Raw genomic sequence first — 27,194 nt, 5'->3', positions numbered from 1 at the left:
AAAATGGCAGCTGGCAAGCCCCTTCTATAAAGCCGTGTTTCCTCCATAACTTTATGATATGTAAATAGGTATGCAGAGACAAACAGCTTCAAAATGACACGCGATGAAAAGGAGCAAAGGACACAGAGACACTTGAAGCCATCTTCTCTTAGGGAAAACTGCAGCAGAGTCTGACTCTATTCTCATCAAGCCCACGCAATTTTTACTGTGCTCCAAAACCAGTTTGCTGAGATGAAGCATTTCCACTGGAATCCCCACTAAGAGCAGTAGGGCTGAGTCACTCTGTCACCATGTGGGCAGCACTGCTTTCCCTTTGGGCTCTATCCCTGCTGCCAATTCATGCTAGGACACTGCAAGGAGAGAGAAGGTTCTTTCAAAAATATACTTCGTTGCCCCAGATGCAATCCGCTGGGCACTTGGAAGTGCTGACAGCTAATACAGCGAGACAGAACAGAATGGTTTTGCTTACATTTGCTTGATATTTAAGGTTCTGTTTTGCAGGGTTTGTGAGTGAACAAGAAATAAAATGAAAATATGCTCAGCTCTTGAGAGTCATTTTGTTGCTCCTTTTGCTGCTAAGATATTTAAATAAAGAACTTTTGCTTTCACAGCCTTGGCTCTTCCCCACCCCCTTTGATCCTGAAGCATTAATCTCATATTTATGAGATTATTTTTGTTGCCATGGAAATTAATGATGTAAAAAATTCAGCATTATAGTTTCTGTGTAAGTAGGCAAGATGTAATCCTCTTTGAAGACAAATGTTTTTCCAACACCTCTGCCTACTCCACCTTTCTATACATGTGGCAGACCACAGTACGAGCACCAGGACACACGTCATGTACAGCACAGCACGTCATTACATACGGCCAGATAGGTGGTGGGTGCCCCATCCCAGGAGACACACAAGGTCAGGCTGGATGGAGCTCTGAGCAACCTGATCTTGCTGCAGCAGTCCCTGTTCAATGCAGGAGAGTTAGACTATGTCACCTTTATAGGTCCCTTCCAATTCAAAAGATTCTGAGATTCCCCTACAGCTCAGACCTCCCTTCTGTTTTAACCTTATGGGACTATTTTTAGGACTGCGAGCAAGGGCCCATCCCTACTGCAGTTCCTCACTGAACTTCACATGTGCTACCATGCTTGTCCTATGGTGATTCATCATTTAATGGTGACTGGCTGCAGACTTTCCGTTCATTAAATCCAGGAACAAAACACTCCAAAGCATCCTGCTCTTATATTGCATATGCTGTTGGCTGAAGAGTTACTGCCCACAGCAAATCTTGAGTTGTGCCACATTAAAGTACAGGTCTCAACACTTTGTCCATATTGTCCATACCTTTACTCTTTGCTTTTGGAATCATGGCTGTTATTCAGAAAAAGGAGGAAAGCCAGGATTCAGAAATGTCAATGTTGTGCAATCTTAAATATATATAACAAGATCCCAAGTAGTCCAATGAGTCTGACTTACATGCTCAGAGGAGTCAGGGAGTTTGCGCAAAGCTCCCCCATAAAAATATGCCCCAAAAGCCCCAAAAGCACTCAGCCCTTGTTCAGCTATGACTGCTCCTTTAGAGGGATCCCATGCTCCTCTCAGGCTGTTGGTAACACAGAACTTCTTCTCCTACTCCCTTTGCACTAAACCTCTAAGGCACCGCACTCCAAGCCAAGTGTGATGCAAGTGAAGTATCACAGAGCAATACTGTCCACATGTTTTTGGCTGTAGGTCTGCTTTAGTAATGAGATACTCCTGAAGGACTTGCACAGAAAGCGTGGGATTTCCAAACCCACACAACACAATACACAAGAAAAAACACAGGTTTCTTTACTCTCATTTGTTATTCCCAAATTTGGCCTGAAGAGACTGAGAGAGGTAAAACTCCATGCTCTTCAGTTCATAGAGACATTTGTAGGGCTGAGAGCATCTGAAGCCAACTGTGAAGATGGCTGTTGCAATGTGGACATCTGCTTGCTGAGCCTGGCACATTTGTTTCCTTACAAATAAAAGGGCTGAGAGAAGAAGCCAGATTTTAATAATCTCTATGGATTTATTCACAGGAAAAGTGAAAATCTATATTTTGGTATATTTTATAATTTTCATTCTACAAAAAACATTGTTTTAGCCAAAGACAATTTCAAGTAGGAAACAGTTTGTTGACTGATTAATTTTGTAGAACAACTCCGAAGGCAAAAAACAGGGAGCTACTGTTGAGCAATAACTGATATTAATGTCCCTAAGCATTAATATCATGGTTTTCCAGCCTTCTGACCCATTCTGCATGAGCACACAGAGAGAAAGGTATTGATTACTGCCTTCCCAACACTCTTCCATTGTCAGTGACCCCTGGCTCTTGGAGCTGCTTTGTGCCAATTACTGCTTTAGGGCTGATGCTTGAAGCTGACTGGGGAAACACAGACTTACTTCCTCCCTGTGAAAGAAGTAATTTTCTCTTCAGCTTGTATATTTACTTACTTGCTGTATCAAAAAAGCACTTACAAGCTCCCAATCATAGAATCATAAAATATCCTGAATCGAAAGGGACCCATACGAATCATAGAATCCAAGTCTCACGCTATCTACTGAGTTGCAGCTAAGCAAACTACATTTAGCAAGTTATTTATAAACTCTTCACAAACAGAATGGCCTTAACAGAGCATCGATAGCACCAGCCCTGAAATCTGTCTGCTTCTGAAGCTACCGGGATGTTGCCATCCACCACCAACAACTGCAAACTCACCTCTTCGCTGTGCAGCCACCACCTGGAACTGACAGCTGGGTTTTAGAAGGCTGCTGCACAGTCTGCTCATACGGATGAATGCAGACATTCATGCAAACTCTGCACTGCTGCTGTATCACTTTGGTCTTCTTCCTTTTGTTTCTCAGCTGCCGACCATCACACAACAGAAAGATAATATCCCTGGAGTGCTCAAGGTTAGGTTGGACGGGGACCTGAGCAGCCTGATCTGGTGGGTGGCAGCCCTGCACATGGCAGGGGTTGGAACTGGATGGGCTTTGAGTTCCCTTCCAACCAAACCATTCTACGATAAGGATTCTATGTAACATCTCTCCCCCTATCTGCAGTAAATTCTGTTCAGTAAAGCAAGTTCCACATACCTGGGGTTGCCAAGGCACAGCTATTCCCAAGTGCTGAATTCACAAGAACTATTTCAAGTAGCCCGATTGCTTTCCTGAAATGAAAAGACCCCTAACATTCAGAGAAGACACATTTGTCTGTGTTTACAAATGTTCTCTCAGCCAAGCTATGATACCCGAACATGAATACACCGCAATTCTGACAAGAGATGGAAAGATTAACGTACTGTAAGTCCAGAGGGAAATCCCTCTGAGCATTGTTTTTGAAAAGCTTAGAAACCAGTGGGTTTTTTTCTTTCTTTTTTTTTTATTTTTTTTTCTTTTGCAAGTGTGTGGTTGCTGTTATTCCTTAGCAACAAAGCTAGTCTCAGCATGGCTCTGCTGTAACACATTCCAGAAATAACTAGTGGGGCTGGCATTGTTTGGGCTAACAGGAAAACCAGTCAGGTCATTTGTTGTGTTTAGTGCTCTCCATCTGCTGACCACCTGCATGTCCCAGGGACAATCCAAGAAACACCCACATATTCTCATGCATATGTGTGCGTGTGCACCTAAACATACACATGTATATTTAAAGAGCATGTATAAGGGAAGATCCCTTATGTGAGGGATGGAGATGAAGGGTGGAGGACGAGAAAACAGAGGCTTTGTTCTGTCTCTAATTGCAGGTAATGGGTCTCACTGATGTCCTATCTAAGGGCTACATGGCCAGGAAGAACTGATGCTGTGTCAGGCAGCACAAGAGCTGCCCTCTCTCCTAAAATGCAAACTCCAGCCCCCCTTAAGCAGAGACAGTGCAGAATGGAGCCTACACTGCATTCCTTCATTTCTCCATGCTTACAACAGCATGGAAAGAGCAGCTCTGAAGATTGGTATGCCGGTGCAGAAGCTCCCTTGTCACAGCATGGAGTGCTTGGAGGCTTTTCTCCTCACTTTCCACAGCACACTGGAGAGACAGAGGGTCCATAGGATACAGCAGGCCATGTGCTATAGGTCTGAGCTCATCCATCATGCTTTCCTTCTGATGGAAATATCAGTTTAAAAGAGGATTTTTTTCACAATATAGTGTTAATTCAGGATTTTTTTTTTATTCTGTTAGGCAAATTGCCAGCATTTCAAATATGTTTCTGTTCCACACTGGGATAAGGGATTTACACTTAAAATTTTCATGGGGAAAAAAAACAAAAACAAAAAAAAAAAACAAAAAACCTACAGAAAAATTCACAAAGTATATAGGAAAAAAAAAAAAGTCAAAAAAAAAGATCTCAAATACTTGCTTGGTCTGTCAGAACTACACTGCGGACTTGAATTTGTATCTCCATTTTTTTTTTTCCATGTGAGTGCCTAAATCACAGTACTGTTTGTTCTGGAGAGGAGTAGTCTGTGAGAAACTCTTGAGATCAAAACAGAGGACTTGAGAAAAGGAGCTGAGATGAAACAGTTACATCTTAGAAAATTAATGCTTTCCTTTCAGTGCAACAGTATCTTCTGACAAAGCCTTCTGAATGTCCAGGCTTGGTCAAATTTCTATCTAAGAGGTCAAATCTCAAAGCTCCGTGAAAAACTTCATGTGAAACTCCACATGCAGAGACAAAACTTTGCCATCAGCCACAATGGATGTAAACTGAAAGGCCGCAATAACAAAGTGTGGACAAGAACTGAGTACCTGAAGTCGAAGAGAACCAGGATACAGATGAATGGCATTTCATCAGTTCCAGCTAATATCACTGTCTGAAGATTTTCCCTCCACACTTTTTCACTGCTGATCATGTGCTATCACAAAACACAAAATGGTATCATGGTACAGTGAATTCAAGGTCATAACTAGGCAGAGTTTCAATCACGGCATCACTGAGACCACCAGGTCCAACTGCCAGTCCATCACCGCCATGTCCACTGATCACATCCATGCCCACTGATCACATCCCTCAGTGCCTACACATTTCCTGAAAAAGGGCAGATTTTAATCTCTTTCTACTCTGTGCAAAGAACATAACCTCAGCTCAACAGAAGCGTGTGGAGAGCAAAGTGGACACAAATCACACGTGTGAAAAGCTCAGTGCACTGCTACTGCAAACGGAGAGCTGCTTTCTGCCATAACACACACTGTGCCTTAAGGTGCAATCTGGCCTGCTGTGTATAAAGCTCATTTACGATTTTACATTTGTCTCTTCATAAAAGGCCTTTGTACGTGAGTACCAATGCAGGGCACGGATTAATGCACCACTGGAGCACACTCAGCCCTCCCTACTGTGCTTCACAACACACCTCGGGCATGCTTGATGGGCCGTGATGGATGCTGAGTATCTGAAGCTGCAATATATTTCCCATACCTCACGGTTCTTCAGTACCACAGCACTCTTCTGAATGCCAGCCCACTCTGTTGGAATGGTGCTTGCAGGGAAAGCGTGTGGCTAAAACCCGATGGTGAGGGGTGTGTGCAGCCTCAGGTGTGCTGCAACCTGTGGCAGCTGTGAATCAGTGCACAAGTGAATCACCTTGTAAATTATCTGCTAGCTGCTAAAATCTTTTCTTCAAGACAACCTTCAATTACAAAGATTTGCTCTATTCACACCCAAATTAAGTGTAAAAATCTGCCTTTCAACTGCTAATTAGCTATGGAGGATATAGTCACATTTCTGTTATGGCAGATTATACTTTCTGTTAATTGTTATTTACCCCCACTGTCTTGAAACTATCATTTGATATCTAGCAATGTTAATGCATTTTTTTTTTTTGTAGGACTTCAAAGAAGAGTTAAGGCTCAGATGTCTCTTTGGAAAAAAAAGACACTGTAAAAGACAAATATCAGGTCCTTGTTAGAATTTGATGTATATCTACTGAAGTCAGTGGAACCACACTGATTTTTATAGATACTATAAGCATGCCCTAGTATTTCTTATAGACAAAGCAAGCAGACCCAAAAGAGTTTGTAGGAGATACTACCAATAGTAGAAAATGGGAGGAAAAAGGGAAAAAAATCCTCTAAGAAATGTAACCTTTTGATGACCTTTTCCTCGATTGAGGTTTGGCAGTTAGTTAGCAAAATAGCAATAATAAAGAAGTTGTTTATGCACTTCACTGTGTCACACAGAAAGTTATTAACATAAGTAGCATCAATGTCTCCTAACTGCTTCTTTTCTACCCTGACAAGGTTTGTTGCTTGTTCTGTATGTTTAGCTAAGCTTGTGCTCAGAATTCCCCTCCCTATAAGTCAAAGTCAAAGCTCAGTAAACAAGTCTGTTTGCTGTCTTAATCTGTGCTATTTTTTTTTTACACTTGTGCTAATTATAGAAATAAACATGCATTTCAAGGAAATATAAAGAATGGCACTGCATCAATTTCTATCACTGTTAGCATAGGACCTGTATGGATTTTAATTCATTTGTTTCTACTGAATTATAGTTTCATGAAATAAACATCAAACTCTTCCATAACTAACAGTTAAGCAGTGAGAAACAATTTTACTGCTGTATGATGGTTTTGCAATGAAAGAAAGTGTTTCGCTTAAAACCAAAGTCTATCCTTTCTAATATCATCAGACTGCAGCATACACTAATATTTGACCTCAGAAGACTTGATCCTATCATGCTGGTGAGTACATTTAATGCTGGAAAGGCACTGAGAGAGGAAAATGATCCTTAAGTTTTTATTTTCTTCTTTGTGTCACTGAACTGCAATAATTCACCAATTTATTTTCCAAAGTCTATATGTATATTCAGAGGAGCCTGAGGCTAAATTCTGTCCCTTTTGAAGTCCTCTACTGTAATTGCTCCTGACTTCAGGACAGTCAGATTTTGACTTTACATAATTTTGGAGTATAAAATACAATTTCTGTTTCCATTGAAATCAATACCAAATCATCTCATAGGTAGACTCGGGCTTCAAATATGAACCAGACTATTAAATATACATCAGAACAAGGAATACAAGATTATGCCTCTTTTTCCCATGCTATGAGTTATAACAGTTGGGGTCATGAAAATCTGAGCTGTCTGAAATACTGTATGGTTTCAATGAAGAAAGGATTACTGCAACCAGACTTTTTTCATTCCTGAAGTTAATAATTACAGGTCAATTAAGGTCTTTGCTTTCTGTTTAAGTATGGGGACACGAGCTCTGTACAAGGACTGGTGCTCCCAGGTACACCAGGAAAAAAGGAATTTCTCCTGTATTTACTCCTTCTATAACTCCATACTCTCTTCCACTAAGAATGCAAAGCAGAAAACATGAGAACAAATAACTGAAAGAGCTACTTCAACAGACTTTGAATTTCTTATGCTGATGCAACGTGCCTCAGCTTGTAGCTCCTGCTTTCCTTGCTAAACCATGAACATGAGGACAGGATAACTGGACCTCAGGATAGATACGCAATTAAATATAAGCTCTCAAAACCATTTTTATAGAGGAAGTGAGGAGGAACTGTTCCCAGCACAGCAGAGCCAGGGAGACGATGCAAATAATACAGCTATTAAACTGCTGATCATAACCTGCTGTGGCGTGAAGCCACTGCTAACAGGCCCATGTTTCCTGAGCTAGCCACTCTGTGCAACAGTTCCCCTCAACCTCCACTTGCTAGTTTACTGGCTTCCCCAGTGTCAGCTTCAAAGCTCTTGGAAAGAGAAAACTCCTTGCTGAAGGAGGTAGATTTTCTCTTTTGAAAATGCTCTTCTCCCATACGGGACATTTCAGTTGCAGAAATATCATGCTGACCTCACACCAGTGCTTCCTGAGCAGATGGGCTGCAGAGGATCCCCTCATGAGGCTTTGCTTGCTGGTGGTGTACTGCAAAAATAGGAAGCACTCTTCTCGTATGGAAAAAGCTGCTCCATATCATTGTGTCATCTAGGAATTTCTGAGTAGCAGCTTGTAAATCTGGGTGCTAGGGGACACCACTTTTTAAAGTTAACCCCACTGAGGCTGGATTTTTTTTTTTGTAGCTTTTCCTGATGGCACCAATGTTTCAGTCTTTCAGCTACAATGAAAACGTCTGCAAACACTTAATTCTTGCTCTCCCAGGGTCCTCTCTCATTGATCTCTCGGGACTGGGGCACACTTCATGTCAGCCAAAGGAAGACACATACAATGAATGTGAACTCATTGTCCAACTGAAGCTTCCTCCTGTTGATTACCAAAGCCATCCAACATGGCTTGATTAGACTACTGATGCTGCAGGCAATTCACTGGAATCCCATAATGGGTGCCACTGCTTTGCTGAAGTCACATGGAACTCATTCAACCTCATTCATACTAGTAGGCTTAAATAATCCCAACACTGATTTCTACGCAACCAGAACCATGACCCTGCCATGCTCCCTTCCTTACCCTGCCCAGAAATCAAGTCTTTTATACCTGCACAGTCATTCCAATGCCTACATGTGTAGCAAGGGTGGAAAAAAAAAAAAAAAAAAAAAAAGTACTGTGCCACTGAACAGAGGATTGGCAGAACAGTTCAACATTCACACACCCTTCTTCCTGACTTGCATTGATTTGTGTCACAAATTAAATACTGTGCAAAAGAAAAGCCCATGAAAAAGCCCCTGATTTTAATCTTTCAGCATTGATTAGAAGAGCATGAAGAAGGAAAAAAAAAAAAAAACCAGAACATTTTCTTTAATACCACTGCAGCTGATTACAATATATAACGCAAGATCTTTAGGGACATCTCCATTGCTTCTTTGCCACTCTGAATATTGGGGAGTATTTTTTCTTTGATACATGCTCATCTCTCAGAAAAACACAGTAATTTGCAAATTACTTGGTCTTGTTCTCTCTGATTAAGCTGCAATTAGCTCCCCTCTTTTCAGATACACATGCACAACTTTTAACAAGGGAGGCAATATCAGGTTTTCTGAGCCAGTAATGCTACTCCCATTGTTCTGGAAGCTTCAAGCACATTTTCACGTCCTCTGTTTCACCATCCATCTAGGACTTAGAAATAAGGAGCACAGGAAATTTCCCAACCACGTCCTGCTAGTGGGAGGCTTTGCTGGAACCAGTTGATGGCTTTATACCCAGAGCACGATTGCTACCAAGGTGGTAACACCATTTGATGCTTCCTGGTCACCACTGGATTACAAGGAACCAAATGAAGAAACTGATCATTCAGAATCAATAATGGCAACCCAGCTCTTCAAGCACTGGAATAATCAAATTACCCACATCTTACATCTTCATGGAGCTGAAATAGAACGGCTGTTCTTCGCTGGTACTGCCTGCAGTACCCAAGTGTTATGTCAGGGAATGCTTACCTCATGCATTCCCCTGGCAGACCACCTGACACTGACAAATACAGCTTTCCATGCCAATTACCAACAAATGCATACGAGCTAGCAGAATAAATCTAATCACTCCAACTACTATTCCAGCACATTTTACTGCATAAAACACCATTTTCAGACAGATCCCAAATTTAAAAGCTTAAGTCTTCTACTTGAAGGAATAATTTTTGTGCTCTCTCACTGTAGTAAGTTGAGCCCTCCCAACTCCCAATTACAGCTGAGTGGAGTTGAAGGAGCTCCCTGAAAGCCAAAACATTCAAATGAAAGATCATTATTCCAAATGTTCACAGTAAAACAGAAATCTACCCATTCTACATTTTACTTAATGAAATACTTTCAGAAGACAGCTTTTTCTGGTACTCAGATGATGCTTGCTCCATTCAGCTTTTTACTTCTTACTACAACAAAACTCTAGAAAAGGAAAAAAATTCTGTCACTTTTACATGACTATTTCATGTCATCTCCAAGCTTGACAGTCTGATGGCAAGCAAAATTAGCAAGAATGTTAATCACTCACAACTGCTGATGGCAACCAGCCTTGCAAATTTGACGGGAAAAGTCAAAAAGGAGACAAGAAGTTCAATTATGTCATTTAAAGGTCCTCGCCAGACAGGGTAACATCTATTAAAAATTATCTTACTGATGCATGAACACAAAAGAAAAGAGCTGGCTGTCAGTTTGTTTCAGTGCCACGTGGCTAGGAGATCAGACTCATGGGGATTATTCCAGCTTGAGGAAAATACTCATTTTCTTAAAACACACGTGTACATAACTTCAATAAAATACATAAGTAGCAAAGACAGAAAGCCTTTACCAGGTCTGTGCAGCAGGTGATCTGAGATCCTGTAGGTTACTTTTAGATTGGCTGTGGCTTCAGCCCCAAGCTGTAACACCGGCTCAAGATGCTCCATCTTGTAATTAAAGGCTTAATCTCCTCCTACTCATCTGGGCAGATGTAATGAAATACGCCAGTTACTCCCTACTCTTGTTTTGGAAAAATGCCCAGCAGATTACAACAGCAACAAAATTAAATTACCTATTCGGTACGTCCACTTCACAGCATAATCATACTGCCCTTTACCAGACTTGCCTTCAAGCAAGAGATATTAAAAAAGCTTTCTATATTTTTCAGCAAGTTCCAACATTTCAGTACCCTGCAGGAAAAACAAAGCCTTGCTCCCGTGCCACCTGCTTGCAATGGCACTGCTGGTTCCCTCTCCTCTCCCTTCCTTTGCTTCCTTGCAGTTCAACACACTGCAGGTATCAGTGATAAAGCTGAGTCACATTGGGTAGAAACAATGATGAAGAAAAATAAATGAAACAGGTCATAACTGACAAGTGATTGAGGAGAATGTAAACAGCAGCTGTCTGCTGGCTTCTGAAAACTGTTCAACAGTTCAGCTGAACTCGGAGAACAATATGGCATGCAAATACACACAATTTTACTGGTCTAGACTGAAAAATTTCAGTCACATCCTTCTGAGATAACTTTGGCTATGTAAATAAACAAATCCTGCAAATCTGGTTCTTTAAAAACTACCTGAAGCTATGCCTCTATAAATTTCCATTGCCCTAACACTCCTGTCAGGCCTCTTTTCTGCATCCCTGGTGAGCTGGCAATGGCCATGAATCCCTAAAGTTGTGGTACCTTAATATTCTAAGGTTAGGACTGTTAAAACAAAGCATTCCAAGCATGCTTCCTAAGAGAAAATTCCCTTTTTACACATGCCAGATTGTGCGTGTTTTGGTAGCATTGAAGATTTCTGAACAGAAGAGCGTGAAGAAAATCTGGGTGTTCCCAGAGTAAGGAGTACACAGATCAGGCCAAAATTTGGGAAGAATTTTGAAAACTAATCCTGCACATACACAACCTGATTGTAACAGGCCTTCCTGCAATAACTTCACCAGGAGAATAAGTGAGCTGTACTCCGGCTGGCTTTAAGAAAAGTTGAAAGACAATCTGTTGAATGCTGTCCAATAAAGAAGCTAGAATAAAATAGAATAGCTAAGCATAAATACAATAAAAATCTAAGTATTAGTGGTACATTTGAATCTATTTATAGATCAAGTAATGATCTTGATGACTACCCCATTCTTATATTCTTTGATAAGGACTAAATTATACTCTCAATTAGCTAGAGAAAAGTATGAAATAAATCTTTTTCACTTGTTTTGGATTTATAAAGAATCAGAAGCCAGGCTCATCCATGTTGTGTTACCACATCCACCTGTGCAATGAAAACAAGCTTAGGCAAAGCCTTTGCTTCCAGTACTTCAGTGTATGGAGGGAGCATATGGCATTTGTGCTCTATTACAAAACTGTTGCTGTGTCACAGCCCATTACTGACGTCGCTACAAGGTGTCAGAAGTGCAGGGATGAGAATAAAATCAAAAAGCTGCATCTCTGTATCCAATACCTCTATTAACAAAGAACCTTCATCCACATACACCATCCCAAGAGTTTCAGTATGGGTCATATAAGAAGTTGTTCCAGAGTTTCATCTCCTAACAAATGACTGCTCACAAATGACATCCTAAATGTCTCTTTCCTGCTTTTCACAAAGACGTTACAAGGCATCTTTAGGTAGTAGTACAGCTCTTATAGAGCTGAGTCTCACTACTTGATTTTAACCAGCAAATCACTAGTCTCATCTTTATGTTTACATCTTTGCAGATGCTTTTAGACAATAAGTCTGCCTGATTTAGATGACTCATTTCTTGTAAAACCATGAAGATGTGAATACTCTTGGGAGCATCAAGGAGACAACAGTTGATAAGCAGATGACTTACAAGATACAGAGATCAAAATGAGAAAAGAAAAGGAACTGCCTTTCCTTTTGTTGGTTTTTATTCCTGTTCAGCCTCCAACAAAACAATTTTTGATGATGTTATTAAAAGTCACAGGTTCTTGTAGAAAACAGGCTCAGAATGTCTCAAGGCAGTTATTCTGACTCTATAGCCAAGGCCAAATTAGCTTGTTGCAAAATGGGTGCTTCTACAACCAATAAAAGTGACAGTGGGGCTGATGCAACAAACAGCAGTTCTGGAAAATCTCCCAAGCAATTCATGTTTAATTTAAGAATTTGGACAGCGAGTTTGACATTTGATTAAATCTGAATTTCCAAATTAAACAATATAAAGAGCATTAAATTAATAACACTACTATATCTTGCCAGTGACAACAACTCCCAGTGCCTCTCCGGGTGTTGTTAGGCACCAGCAGTTGAACAGAAGCACTGATAAAGCTCAGAGTCAACTCTCCCCAGACTGATTAAATGCAGGTGCTTTCTGCCTCCTGTTTTCAGATTCTGCACAAATCTAGTGTGCAGCACAGCTGAGACTCATTTCACTACTGTTCTGCAGCACAAGCTCTTTCTAAATTAGCTCACTGATCACTCCAGAAGCAAAGGTGTTCACCTTCAGTTTTGTTTCCTGACATGCCACTCCAACTGAATTTTGCATTATCTCATGAGTAACTACTTGAAAACGTATGCAAGTGCTCACACATTCCCTACAAGCGTAAAGCCTAGCAGCAGATGTCCAGCATCTCAGATGACGGTGTGCTCAAGCCAGAGCTAGGGAAGCCAACAGACAGGTGGTCCTGCTCATCTGTGCTGCCAACTCAGCCCCATTAATGCCACAGGGCTGAGGGCCATCAGTGCAACAGTCAGAACTTAATCTCCAAACCTATCTCTGTTCTAAATAGGTCTCACCAGATGGTTACTACTTATCCTTCTGATGGTGTCTGGGCATGTTCCCTCCGAAAAGGCAATGAACCTTTCCTGATGTGGTGGGAAAGGCCAGCTCTATTCCTTCCTCAATCAACAGGAACACAATCCACCTATAAAAAAAATTCAGAGTGCCAGAAAGAATTGCTCAGCAAATCTTTTTTCTGTGCTGGGCCAGGAAAAGCTCTACTAAAAGCAAGGCTGACATTTTGCTTTTGTTATCAGGCAAAAAAGAGATCTTTCTAGTGCAAGAAAAATCAACATTGCTGTCTTCATCTGTCCGCTGCAGCTGCCAAAATACATCTGACTAAATCGTTCACTATAGAGAAGAGATTCAAAGGAGAATGCAAACCAAGGTGGGGCTTTTCACAGTCCTACCACTGCTTCTACAAATGCGTTGCCCAACTGGTACCTAAAGGATGGGTCAGGAATAGATAATGCATATCTTCAAAAACACAAAGGGATTTTACTTAAAGGGAACTTGCTTTCGTAATTCTATTGGAGTTCCTGCTGGCTTCCTTGTCTCGGTGTGGAAAAATACCTGGATAAGGGCTTAGCTTAGAAATCAGTACTTGGTTTTGTTTACTTTCTGAGGGACTTTCCTGAAAACATTAATTCTGGATTTCAGGAATAGCAATGGCCAGCATAGGAATGCAGATAAGCATTCTATTACTTGTCACAGGCTAATAGAAAGACCTATTAAAGTTATACAAATTATTTGTCCAGCATAAACAAATGAAGATCCATATTCATTTTTTCTCCAGCTCCTGGTGGCCACCTAGGGGCCCAGCTCAATGAGACAATGTCACCAATGTCTGAATAAAAAAACCCCAAGGATGACTGGTAAACAAAGAAATGGAGATTTGTCAACAAAGGAAAAGGAGCATTTCAGCTTTGATGTTGTTTTTCTCAGTCCTCCCCCCCACAAGAGACAGTTACTCCACATGTATTTCTGTTGCCCCAAAGGCCTCATACAGGCACACTGAGCAGGGCCAGACTGCAAGAAGCCCACACTTACAAGAACATGGCTGAGAAAAGCAGGTAACAGGAAAATGAACAAAAAGAATGTAAGAGCATGTGTGTCCACGTATGAACAGCTGTATGCTTTATCATATTCCTCTGAGAAACACATTCATCCAATGTGTTGATAACCTTTGCAGCAAAATGCATCTTTTGATCCAGCCCCTCTAAATCCTTTTATTCTCATTTCTGTGCCCATCCAGTTCATCTCCTTTACAAAGATAAGGACATTTCCATTTTTTTTATTGTACATTACCCTGGCTGAACATTTCAGGCTCCATTAGGAGTTCACTGCTCACACAGTTTCAGGGAAAATGACACAACAGGCTCCTACTGCAGAGCAAGGAGAGGCCTTTCTTCATGATATTCCCACTGCACAGCATAACATTTCTTCTTCTGTTTCTTTCTGACAACGATGAGTTATCTCACATGTGATGCCTGAATGGGAATGCATTATCCTTTCTAAATTCAATAGGAAGGATCTGCAAGGGCAAGCAGTTTTGCTGCTTTATCACCAAAGGGAAATATACCACACACTGGGGATCTACAAGTGAAACTTAGATGGTATCACTGCTTATCTCTACCAGGCAGGGCATGACATTTAGGACCTTGATGAAAGAGGAGTTATTGTTGGAAATGATTATGAACAGGAGATACTCCAAGGAAAACTGCTAAAAGAGGAAAAGTAGTGGAGGAGCACAAGGGAAACACAGAGCCCTCAGGACAGATTTACAAGCAATGTCAAGTGAAATTTGCATGCTCATTGCATGGAGAGAGAAGGCTTGAGAACTCCATGCTAGCTGAGAGCACAATTGCCCAGCTGCCTCATCAGTTGCCAACACATCCTCATTCACTGCACAGGACAAGTCTCTTGAGCCTAACATAGAATGCTTCTGCAAACATGTTCAAGGCTCCCTGCCCTTGCTCCAATAGCTCATGCTAGCACTGCTTCACTGCCATCCATGAGAAAGCATTGACCTACATGGGTTCGAATTAACTTGGGTTGTGTTTTCTTCTGAATTAAAGCCCACTGTATTCAACAGAACCATTCAGCAGGCCTTTGAGCAGGCTTTTAATCACAAAACATATCTTGAGACTCAAAGGAATATATGCCAAGTATTTAACTTACAGTTTGATAGTGTGGAAATCCCATTAAGGTGGAGTGGTGTCTAGGGAGGTGGCATTGGAAAATTGCATCTTGGTAGTGCTTTTAAACATTTGTGCTGCTGCTGTGCAGGGTATGAACCTTACTATGCTAGATAGTATTTCTGCATATAAATGAAAGTTGAAAGAAACCACAGAGAGGTATCAATGAGCTAAATGGAAGGGTTTTTTTCCTTCTTAATCACAGTCCAAATGGATATTTTCTGAAAGTTATTCTTGCCTTTCTTTCTCACTATTATCCTCAAGCACATGAAATTCCCTTTGATGGAAGATGGCTCCAACACTGACAAGCCCTGGAAAAACAGGCCTGACAACCAAATCATGGAAAGATGCATCTGTAATGTCTTCTTTCAGTGCAAAAGAAATCAATGCAGCAAGGTATGAGTTCTCACTCAGTGGCTACTTTTTGACACTTTGATAGCTATGTGCAAGGTGACTTAGCCTGCAGGCACATCAGAGAGGACTCCAGTTCTGGTCAGGTCTTGTAAACAAAGCAGGACTGGAACTGGTCAGCATGTGGATAGAAAGCTGGATTTTGCAGATGATGCTGGGAATTCAATAGATGGCAGTCTTACCTCAGAGTCAGTACTGAGCTGACAGACCATTGTGATACCAAGGGCAGTTTGCTGCCAGAACTGCTGTATATCTTACAGGAGGTGCACAAGGAAGGCACCAGGTTGAGAAAGCCCTGCAGTTATGTTTGGAAGATCAGAAGCAACTGTTCATTTTTCACTGAGAAATGGCATTCTGCCAATTTCAAAGGCATACTCCTATGAAACCACAGCATGCTCTTTCAACACTGTATCTCCCACTCTAGAGACTGCTCAGGTTACTGATTTTTGTTTTAAATATCTGTGTAAGACCAGAATCTTACTGCACCAGATTCTGTATAATACACTGTATAGTGTCAGATGGGCACCTGATCTAGTGGAAGGAACTAGATGAGCTTCAAGGTTCCTTCCAATCCAAACATTCTGCAATACTATGATTCTATATCACAAGATTGAGAAGTGTGGATTTCTGATTTCTAGTATTGAACAGTACACATGTCACTTAGCTAAGGGGCAGTTAAGCTGTCATTTTGACCACATAATCAGAGAGGAGAGATGCAGAAGAATTTCACTTACATCTCTGTAAGATTAACCCTGTTCTCCAGACTGGGAAAAAGTATGCATTCCTGAACAGCTAGGAGATACAAAGCTTTGTCTTCTGCTATGTCATGCACAGTTCAGCCATCTAGAAGAGCTGAACTGGTGTTAGCCAGGAGCTGTTCGGACCAGCAGCAATATTCCATACCAAACCTTTAATGCAAGAAGTAGTTATTATTTTGAGGATCTTGTCTCTTCGCTTGTCCTATCTTCATTGACCAAACTGTGTTTATCAAGGGCTCAAGGCACCTGCCCTTGTGGGCAATACACTACTTTCAGTCATCTATTCCTGAACATGAGCTGTTGTCCCACTGAACCTACTAAAATCAAGGAGAGAGGCTTTTATTATTCAAAAAACCCAACACCCACATAACAACCATATCATAGAATGGCTTGGGTTGGAAGGGACCTCAAGGATCACGAATCTCCAACTCCCCTGCCGCATGCAGGGCCATCAACTGCCACATTTAATACTAGACCAGGCTGCCCAGGGCCCCATCCAACCAGGCCTTAAACACTTTCAGAGACGGGGCATCCACAACCTCTCTGGGCACCCCATTCCAGCACCTCATCACTCTCATAGTAAAGAGCTTAAAAAAACATAGTTGTTAAGAGTGAGCTCCTCAAATGAAGCTGTTGTTGAGCCAAATGATCAAAACACAGCGCTGAAATATCTCATGGGCAATCATCACTAGTGTAACAGAAGTCCAAAGAAGGTGTCACACACAGGTCTATGAAATACAGTAATGTCATTCACTTTCCTGCACTAAACACAGAATAATTACCCCTTTCATTCTGGATTACAGTGTCAGCAGTATCTCACACCACATTTTCCCCACTGAAGCAAGAAGAAATCAGATGTTGATGTACATAGTCAACACATTCATAAATATACTTGCGAACAATTAAAATGCATCTAGAGCATTTGGGGAAAAGCGTGTATGAGTATGTCATATTTACCTATTCTTTGTGAGTACTTGTATGCCTATACGTGTGTGTGTGTGTGTATATATATATATATATATATATATATGCACAGCATTTTACTTTTTTAAAAATCGTATGCTTAATTAGATTTGTTTCCATGTTTTACCTCAACACGGAAAAGTAATATTCCACACTGCTCTTTATGCACAAATTATTTTGCCTCATTTGCAGAAAACAAGGTGACTTTTAAATAGTAAAACAGAACAGGAAACCAAGCAACGAGCCATGATAAATGGAAACAATCTGAAGTGAGGTAAACAAATATATTTAAGAACAACCCTATCAAGAAAAGCAAATTACTGTGTCAATCATTTGAAAAATTGCAACATACATTCCATCACAGGCCTGAGTTAGTGTACAAAGCAATCAACTGCTCTTTAGTACCTGGCAAAAAGAACTGTAACCAATGGAGAAAAGGTCTCAGGAAAGAATTTTGTAGAGTTGTCTCCTGCTCTTCTGCTATCAAGTTATGACATTCTCAGTAAATGAGTAGCACAAAATTCAGAAAGCCTGGAAAAAAATGTGAAATACTAATAAAATAGTAATATGAAAAATAATAGCTAATGGTGCTGTTCAATAAACAGCGTATGACTGGCAGGCAGAGTACAAGTTGTTCAAGATGTACAAAAAACAGCATTCTTGTTCACTTGCACAGCTACACGCCAATTGGATGTGCATATTACTAGGTAAGGACACAGAAGCACTGACACTGAAAATATGCTTCAGTGAGCATTAGGAACTTTTGAGTTCCAGCTTTGTCTCTGGCAATGATTCTGCATTGCTTTTGACAGGTCATTTCATGGCTTTTCTGTAGTTTAACTGGCTGTACGTGGAGATAGCATTACTTTCCTATCTTAAGAGAAGCTTAGAATTCCTAACTACATGATGGAACTCAAGTGTTGCCATCAAAAAACCCTTTAACTGAAAAGAAAAAAAAAGCCAACATGACATACATTTCACAGAATTTCAACCATTTGTATTGATTCATTTCTTACAAAGACAGGAAGTGTTTAACCATTAGAGGGAGAAAAGAGGCAGAAAGTATCACACATTTCTCAATCATCCCCTTTTAATGTAACGTACTGATATGACTGCTACAGCGTAGAGTGCATGAGAGGGTCACTGCTAATAATACCAGCAACATCCTGAGACTTGAAATATCTATGGCTGCACATATGATCCAGTATGCTTCCTACTCAAATAAGAACAAAAAGCCCTCTAGCTAGGTTTTCTCATAAAACAGAAAGCTTCTGTCCTGTGCCAATTCAGATTTCCTACTTGTGAATGAGCTACTGTTCACTCTTCCGCTTTCAGCAAGGAATAAGGATTCAGTGATGTTCCTCTCCTGTTTTCACTATGAACCAACCTTGGTGACCTAGCTGCCAACAAGAAATTTGACTAACAATGAATCTGTTTCTCATCCATTTCACATAATGAAGCACAAATGAAAGACCTGGAAACATTTTGTTCCTTCATATTGCTTGTCACAATGCAGCTTTTCAGCAGCACTTCATTTGCCCTCTACCCATTTCTGCACAGTCACTTTATCATCAGCCAGCCCTGGAAGGGCAGGAGCTCATGGCTACTAAAATGAAGGAATGAGAAGTCAATGTCTGAATGCATAGACCTGCTCTGCTCAGGCTGAGGCCTCTCACAGGCACAAATACAACCAAATACAAAGTCGTGCTGTCTTGTTGTAACAAATATACATTTGCAGATATCTTCCATAACCATAAGAGGTAACCCAAAACAACTGCTCTTTCTGAAATTAAAAAAAAAAAAAACACCAGCAAATTTGTTTGGAAACAGCACGTGGATTTCCAGTGGAAATTAGTTGGAAAGAGTTTGGTGAGTTTTCATGCACAACAACAGAAGTGTATCTCAAAGGATCTTTATAACTGCTGTTTCTGTATGCTTAGATTCATTCCTAGCCAAAATTGGGAATACCTTGAGTCCACTTGCCTCAAATTTTTGTTGGGCTCATCCTGACTTCTTAATATAAATTCAAACCAACTAGTATGGTATCTCAGTCAAGTCTGACTCCGTTCTCACCCTTTATTTTTTTTACTTAACCCCATTATATTTATCAAGCTGTCTCCATAGCCCTAATATTAAGAAACAGCTTCATATAGACTGACTGCAAGAGATGCTCACCTCAGTGCAACATCACAGTTTCCAATTCCTTCTGGAGTTTACATATGTGGGGAAAATCCATTTTACAAGCCAGTGAGAAGGGTTTACAAGCAGATTAAAGGATAAAACCGCCAAGCACACTAAAATACATGGTCAATACATTGTTAACCACAAATCTATAACTGTTTTGCTGATAAAACACTGCTTAAGCTCCATTTCGTACAGATTGCTGCTTTCAGATCCTTAGTGACACGAGCAGCAAAACGAGGAAAAGAAATTCAGCTGTTTTCAGAAGAGCGGTGCTGGCTCACAGTCAAATCTGTGTAATTGATTTTCAAATTCCTCTGCTGATTTTCAAAGCAATTCAAGGAAACTAGGATGGAATCTCCCCTTTAAGTTTCCTTCAGCACAACTACTCATGGAAAGTATTCTGACTGGGCTCTGTAGTACTTGCAGTATAAGAGACTGATTCACCCGTTTGCCTACAAGTGGTGCTCATGAGACTCCTGCCGATGACCAGCTGAAGCTCAAGCCCAAAGCCAAATAACGCTGCTGAGAAGCTAATCTGCTTACAGAGAGGCTGAAGAATCTCTATCTGCAGAGAGCTGCAAGACTCAGCAGGGCAAAGCCACAGTTACCTTGACCTGGTGCTGAGGTAATCCCCACTGAGCTCATCCAGCACTGGCTGGATGAGATCCCTTCCAACCACAGCTTATGTTTCCCTGTCTTTGCATTTAGCAGGCGACTAAAATACAGAAGGCACTTCTTGTGAAGCTGCTTTCTAGAGCACTATCACCCAGAGGAGTGAAAATTCAATGAAAATGTGAAGTTGGAGAATTTATTTTATGATGTTATGTTGGAATTCATTGCCAGCTAGCACCTTCAGAAGGACCTTATCTTGTGAAAATAGAAGAAAATACATTAAAAAAAAAAATCACAGGTACCTCCTTCATCACATGCTCTTTCTCTGGTCAAAGGTAGCCAAATGAAGAAATAGGCTAACCTGCAAAAATCCTTCTGACTTAGTTCACATACACAAATACAGAGCCTATAGGACGAGCCTGCCCCAGTACTATGGTAACATACCTGTTTTCTTTAAAGGGACACTGAGAGAAGTCTAGACTCACAGTATCCTTCATTCAACATCGGAGTCAAATAAGAATAGAAAACAATACAGTAAAAAAGTCCTCTAACGATATACTAATTGCATATGCTAAGAAAAAACAAGCATCTCAAATGCACTGAAACAAAGGTAAAACAAATTATTCAGCATACTTGTATCTTCTAGAAGATATGCACTACTAACTCTTTCTAATCCAGCCTTACAGAATCAAACATTCATTAAACAGTCTACAAGTATTTGTAAATGTGATCACTTCAATCTCTAGACAAAAACATATATTTGTATCTAAACATCAAGTTATACCTGAAATCTCCCCCAGTTACACAGACAGTTTGAGAAAGCATCAGCATTGTATCAGCCAGCCCCATCTCCTGAAAGTTGGTCTTTGTTGTTAATTATCACACTCCACGTGAGCAAAAGCAACTGAAAAAACAAATAAAAAGCTGTGCTTTTAAATGGTTACCATTGAATATGCAAATATTGTTGTTAAGACATGAGCATAAATCAAGCTAACAGCAGATATAGACTTTGATTTGTCTCTGGAGTACAATCCACTTAGAGAGCCATTGCTAGAAGGTAACAGTTGTGCCAAGTAGTGTTTGATATCTAAATAATTCATTTAAAGTCTTGTTAGTCGATGGCTGACCATCAAAGCCTTCTGTCTGCTATAAAAGTACAAAACAGAGAAGACGTGCAAGAAAGAGCAATCAGATTTTTACCCTGCAAGTCAAAACCTAATGTCTAAATGCTTTTATTCTGGCTTCTTCAAATGAAAGCTTTTTTTTTTTTAAATAACCCTCCTTGGGAGCTTTCGTCTCGGTTTAATTAGCTCCTGCTTATAAACACACATACATCATAGGATGAAAGCCTCTGGTTTCTGCTTTCTCTGTTTGCTTACCCCCTCCTTAAGTATTTTCCAATGGAAGTGAGAGAACCTTGAAAACAAATTTCAGCCTCCTGACAGTAAACTTACTTGACTTCGATCTCTGCTGTAGAACCACATAGAATAAGAACTATTCAAAGACGGATCATAAATTATTTTCAAGCTGAGAACTCCTCTTCCAATACTCCATCCCCAAGAACTGCAAGCACTGAATTTTGGTGATAGCACTAAGAATTATGTTTCCATCTCTGCTCCTGGCTAGTAGCATTACAGCAGATGCATTCTTTGCATTTCAAACTTGATTTCAGGCTGTGAATGCCACAGAGCTGCTGGGGCACTTTGCTAAGTCAGCTCAAAGAAGGAAGGTGGCTTTAGGAAGGATTTAACACTCCTGGCAAGAGGCAGTCTAAGTATTATATATAATATATTTAAAGCACAGTCCAGAGGGGACAAAATTTGATAGGACTGAAAACGGGTTACATTCTATCTTCAGCCATATTCATGTAAGTCTAGTTTTAATAAAGATGAAATGCAGCTTCAGTCAGCAATGCTGTCTGAAAGATGAAGTTTTCACAAGCATGTCTAACAAATGTGTTCAGAAATGTTCATGCATTGGTTATAACAAACTATTTTTTTCAAATACACAAAAAACTAGTTTAGCTGTGCACGCTGAAGACTGTGCTCTGCATTCATAGGCACTCTGGTGGTGTACTTACTCAATTGAGAGTTTTTGCTTTCGTGCAGACAGGATTGCATTTCCTCCAACAAACCAGCTGTCTGCCACCTAGATACTTATGCTCCCAGGCTACAGACCGGTATACATTGCCTCATCTTTTGAGGAAGGGCTGTAATGACAAATTATCCACTTAAAGTTTTGGTTTAATCTACAAGGTGGCACTGGCTGCAGTCAGGTTAGTCACTCCCTCTCACGTACCATTGCTATACAGTCATACAAGAGGCTCTCACTGCTTGCTGTTCTCATAAGCTTTCTCCTAAATTTCCATCTTTGTAAGGTGTTTCATTAAAATATGATATTTGGCTTAAAGTCAAACTCAGCTCTGACACTGCACAAAAGTTTTTTACCCCCATTATTTACTTAAGCAGAATTTCTGGGCTCCTCCATTCTTTGCTGTTCGCATCTCCCCCAGTGCAGATGAGTGCTCTAGATTACTGTGCTATCAGTGCAGCTCCCCAAACCAACAATCTTATATAAATGAGACAGTGTGCTGGCAGGTAATACTTTAGAAAGTTTATTATAAGAATCAGGAACAGACTCATGACCATCAAAAGAAGAGTTAGTATCATGCGGATGAATTTTTAAGTAGCAGACTTGGTTGCCACTGTGTAGTCATTTAACCTTAAAGTTGCTCCGCAAGTCTAAGATTTCAGCACAAAAACCTTTAAAATTCCTTTCAGATTTATTGAAAGTGTACAAGAGAAAAGCTACCAAAGGGTAGAGTTCTGTAGTCCATTACCACTTTCACTGATTTTCTCAACAGTGCATGCTTTCCAACTTCAGCTGGCATTTTACACAATATATTCTAATACATGACTTGACTTTTCAGGCCACAGCTGTTGTCCTTTGGACTTTGACTACAAGAAAAAGAAGGGAGAGCTATGAACAATGCAACTAAAGCTAGTGTAATATTTACTCTTGCCATCTTAGCTCATACTGTCCACACTTGCTTGTTTCTCCCCCTCCCCCCCCAAAGGATTTCACTTCTAGGTTGGCTGCAAAGTTAAACAAACTTTTTGGCTTCATCTCTCGATTGTTTACTGTACATTAAAACAAAAAGTGACCAAGCTCTACACTGCTTTGGTGCAGCCTCACCTTGAGGTATCTTGTACAGTTTTGGGTATCACAGTACAAGTCAGGCATAAAACTATTAGAGAGTGTACAGAGATGGGCTACAAAGATGGAGAAGGAGCTGTAGGGCAAGGTGTGTGAGGAGCAGCTGAGGTCCCTTGGTTTGCTCAGCCCGGAGCAGAGGAGCTGACAGAAGGCCTCATGGCAGCTGCAGCTCCTCACAGGGAGAGACATCAGGTTTGGGTTTTGGGTGAAGCTGTGTGAACTCTATGGCCCACATGAGTCCCTTCCTACACAGGGTATTCTGTGATTCCAAGATAAAAGTTAGGTTAATCAAGAAGTCTGCTTTTCTCAAGCTTGTAACAAACTTTCTATAACTGGTTGTGATTTAGTACCATGGCAGAGCATCTTCTGATAGTTTTAGCAGGTAAAAAGCATCTGTTTCCCATGTATGTGTACAAAAAGTGCTTACATTCCACAGGTGCCTCTTTCCTTTTCTTTCCCCATCCTCAATCTCAAACTACAGCATTAAATGCTGTACGGAGCACTTGGAGCAAACCCACTTGGAGTGTGTAGTTCTAAGTGAGCGCTGAACCAAAGCTGTCATAAACATCACTGCACCAGGGCTCCAGTAAATAATGAGTTCACTATCAATCAAACGTGCCCCCCTTGTCAGAAATAAAGCCTGCTTTTTGACTTTTAAGAATAGCTATTAATGTCAATCATGATTCTAAGTCAATCGCACAAGGAGGGCTGAGGCTGAATCTTGAAAATTGTAAGTATGACATGACAGATGGTAATAGGATGCCTTTGTTATTCATGCAGCCACAACAACAGCTACTCTACTGCTAGGGTATACAAGCAGAAACACAAGCAAGGCTTTAGGTCAACACTTCATACAGATAAGATGAACATAGTGAAGGGCTTTTTGTTGTACAGGCTCTAATCCTGGCAGTTGCACAAAAATGAGACCTGCATTTCAGATAACCATCACATGCATATTACTAAAAAAATACAATTTTACCTATACGCTCTGTATGTCTATTCCCAAAATAGCCTTGGTAGGAAATATCTACCACCTGCTAAAAATCTGTCTACGTGGGAATTGGCACTAGCTGTGTCAGTCTAAAATGCACTGTGGAAGTAACAGCAGCCTTTTTTATCATGACATCCCCAATCATTACTACCAGCAGTAGCTGGTACAGAATTATGTAGGTTGCTCCAAGAGTAATGCCTCCTATTTATTTCTATGCAGCCTCCAGCAGATATTACGACCACAATAACACTATTTGTGAGAATAAATTATTATCTACAAAACACTATTTTTCAACATAGTTGCCACCATTAGCTATGCATTTTTGACTGTGACAAACAAGAGCCTGCATGTCATGCTCCTAAAAATCTGCACGGCCATCCAGAACGTGGCTGTCACCACTACTGAAAGGCACCACCTACTTCTTTGCTGTGCTGACATCCATGGTTTGGTCTCCATAAATGTACAGTAAGCATCAGTAAATGTCAATGGGTGCCATTTTTTCCCCCACACGGAGGAATTCAATCCCACTTCTTTGCCTCATATGCACCATTCCGTCAGACTGCCCTTTCTGCTGTCATATGGCAACAAAACGTAATGGAATATTGGTGGGAAGGTTCAACCTCTACTGCCATACCACTAACATCCTAAAATAGGAGGCAGTCCTTGTATATGAGGTATGTCACAAAATGCCTGGTTCTGCATGTATGTATTTTGCCCCACAGCCTTTACCTTGGCTGACAACTGGGCTTCCAGTGCTGCTTTGCACTTCAACTTTGAAGACTTCGCAGATCACTCTGCACCCAGAAGGTCACACAGCCATCACACAGCTCTCCTCTTAAGTCTCCTATGCTGAAGGAGCAAGAAGCCAAAAAAACATTTTTTTCCTTCTACCCTTAGTACTTCATCTACAAAGCTTACCTCTGAATTGAATAGGCTTCTTTAAAGGGTCAAGAATCAGAGGTTTCCCAGCCTTAGGCACAGAAACAAATGTGTTTCAGAAGTAGCAACAGAGATGGCCAAGCAGAATACTGGGCAGTGTATTCTAAGACATGAAGCTCGCAAGGCATTCAAGAGAAGAAACACATGCCTGAGATCACTCTAGCTGCATTAGGAGAACACTGAGCAGATTTCTGCGCATCTACAAAGAAAAGGAAGGGGAGGGCCAACGGTTTATTTCAAGTGGACACAGCAAACACATGATCTTGTCACTGAACTGTCTACTGAAAACATCACCAGAGGTCATCAAGATGCAGCATCCCTTTCTCTGCTGTGAGTCAACAGCTGCCCCTGAGAACAGCCCAGAGGTCAGCCAGCACTGCCAAGGAGAACAGCAAACATTACTGCATTTATCCTTGCAAAGACAATATATTCTGTGATATACAGATGGCATTTCCTCTTGCTCCCCATCTCACAAGGGGTGAACATACTCCAAAATCAATGCTTGGTTTCATTCCTGAACCCCCTTCCCAGCATTATAGTTCCAGAAAAGTTCCAAGCAGGAAGACGAAATATTTAATAAGCTTTGTCACCAAGCTACTAGCCACTGAGTTGTCCTGTATTGGGATAACTTTTTTCCACTGTTTGTGCTTTTCGAATTTGGTGCTTTGAGTTTGCCCGTGAATCATAAGTAGCATTTTGCAAAGATCACAGCTATCTAAAAAAATTACTCATGGAGCAGCTTCTGCATTACCCCACAGATGAAAAAAAAGCAGCCTACTCAGGCCTTTACACATAGTTCTTTTTACAGTTCAAAGACTTGCAGCACTGACATTGCACCGCCAAGAATTTTCCATCCACCTGTCACAGCCCTTCCCCCCAGACCAGGCAGATGCAGCTCTGAAGTACTTCCACCCCTCTGCCCTGCCACAGCCATTCACTGAGTCACCTCCAGGGCTGCCAAAAGGAGTTTTGTAGGCTCTCAAAGTCCCTCTTAGCTCTCAGTGAGGCTCTCTGCCTTGATCTCACAGATCCTGTACAGAACACAGGACAAAGTTATAACTCCAGGCAGGCATTGCTCAGTTGTCTGAACTTTGCAATTAGTGTCCATCATACACTCTTCTCATTCTCAAAGGCTGCACGACAACACTACAGCTGCTTACACGATAAACAGACAGCTCTGCAGCATCCACACATGCACAATAACACTAGTGATAGGTACCAGCAAGCAGAACTTCTCAGATGAGAGGAGGAACACAGAGCTCATTAAAGCAAGAGATCAGTAAACAACTTGCTCCTCCTCAGACAAAATGGATAACACACAATTTGACTTCCCACCTGTTTATCATCTTCAGCTTTCCAAGCAAGCCCATACCAGGCCTGCACAGAAGTCAGCAAGAGACAGTATGTTGCATTTAGAAACTGTAAAGCCCCTGGGGGAGGATATACAAGAGGATAAAGAATGGGTTTTTCTACACACAGCCAAACTGAATGGAGAATTCCCTGCAGTCAAGGATCTCAAACTTCAAGCTGATCAGCCATATTTTAAAGATCAAAGCCTGTAACAACAGACAAGCCCACCATGGTAACTCCATGTCCAAATTCCCTTGTGTCTTTTTTTTTTTTTAAATACTTGAAAAGTTGTATGGACAGAAAAAAAGCTAAGTTCCACCTATTTGTCTGGAAACTTTCTAAAGTTGAATAGCCTGGTGAGAAAGGACTAGCTGGTATCAGAACACAAATGGCAACTGCAGGTGCCCAGAACAACAGTCTAAGACCTTCTTCATGGAGCATACATACCAAACTTCACAATGTCCAATTTGCCTTGAAACAAGTTTTTCTTGTTATGTAAAGCA

The 27,194-nt window shown here is 40.9% G+C and overlaps 1 protein-coding gene across 7 annotated transcripts in view; it reads right to left on the bottom strand.

Moving 5' to 3' along the window:
• Nucleotides 1-27,194, bottom strand: part of TMEM108 (transmembrane protein 108) — a 235,736-nt gene that overhangs the window by 100,680 nt on the left and 107,862 nt on the right. Inside the window, exon 1 of one of the 7 annotated variants that reach the window (XM_085226473.1) lies at nucleotides 3,114-3,492. The exons of the other annotated variants lie outside the window; for them this stretch is intronic. The gene's annotated coding sequence lies outside the window, so the exon portion shown is untranslated. Of the gene's footprint in view, nucleotides 1-3,113; nucleotides 3,493-27,194 lie in introns of those variants that run through there. 7 annotated transcript variants of the gene reach the window in all.

This window comes from Meleagris gallopavo, chromosome 6, assembly GCF_905368555.1.
Source record: "Meleagris gallopavo chromosome 6, MGAL_WU_HG_1.1, whole genome shotgun sequence".
Lineage (NCBI taxonomy): Eukaryota > Metazoa > Chordata > Aves > Galliformes > Phasianidae > Meleagris > Meleagris gallopavo.
Note: the sequence above shows the minus strand (reverse complement) of the source record. Positions and strands in the feature narration are given on the sequence as shown.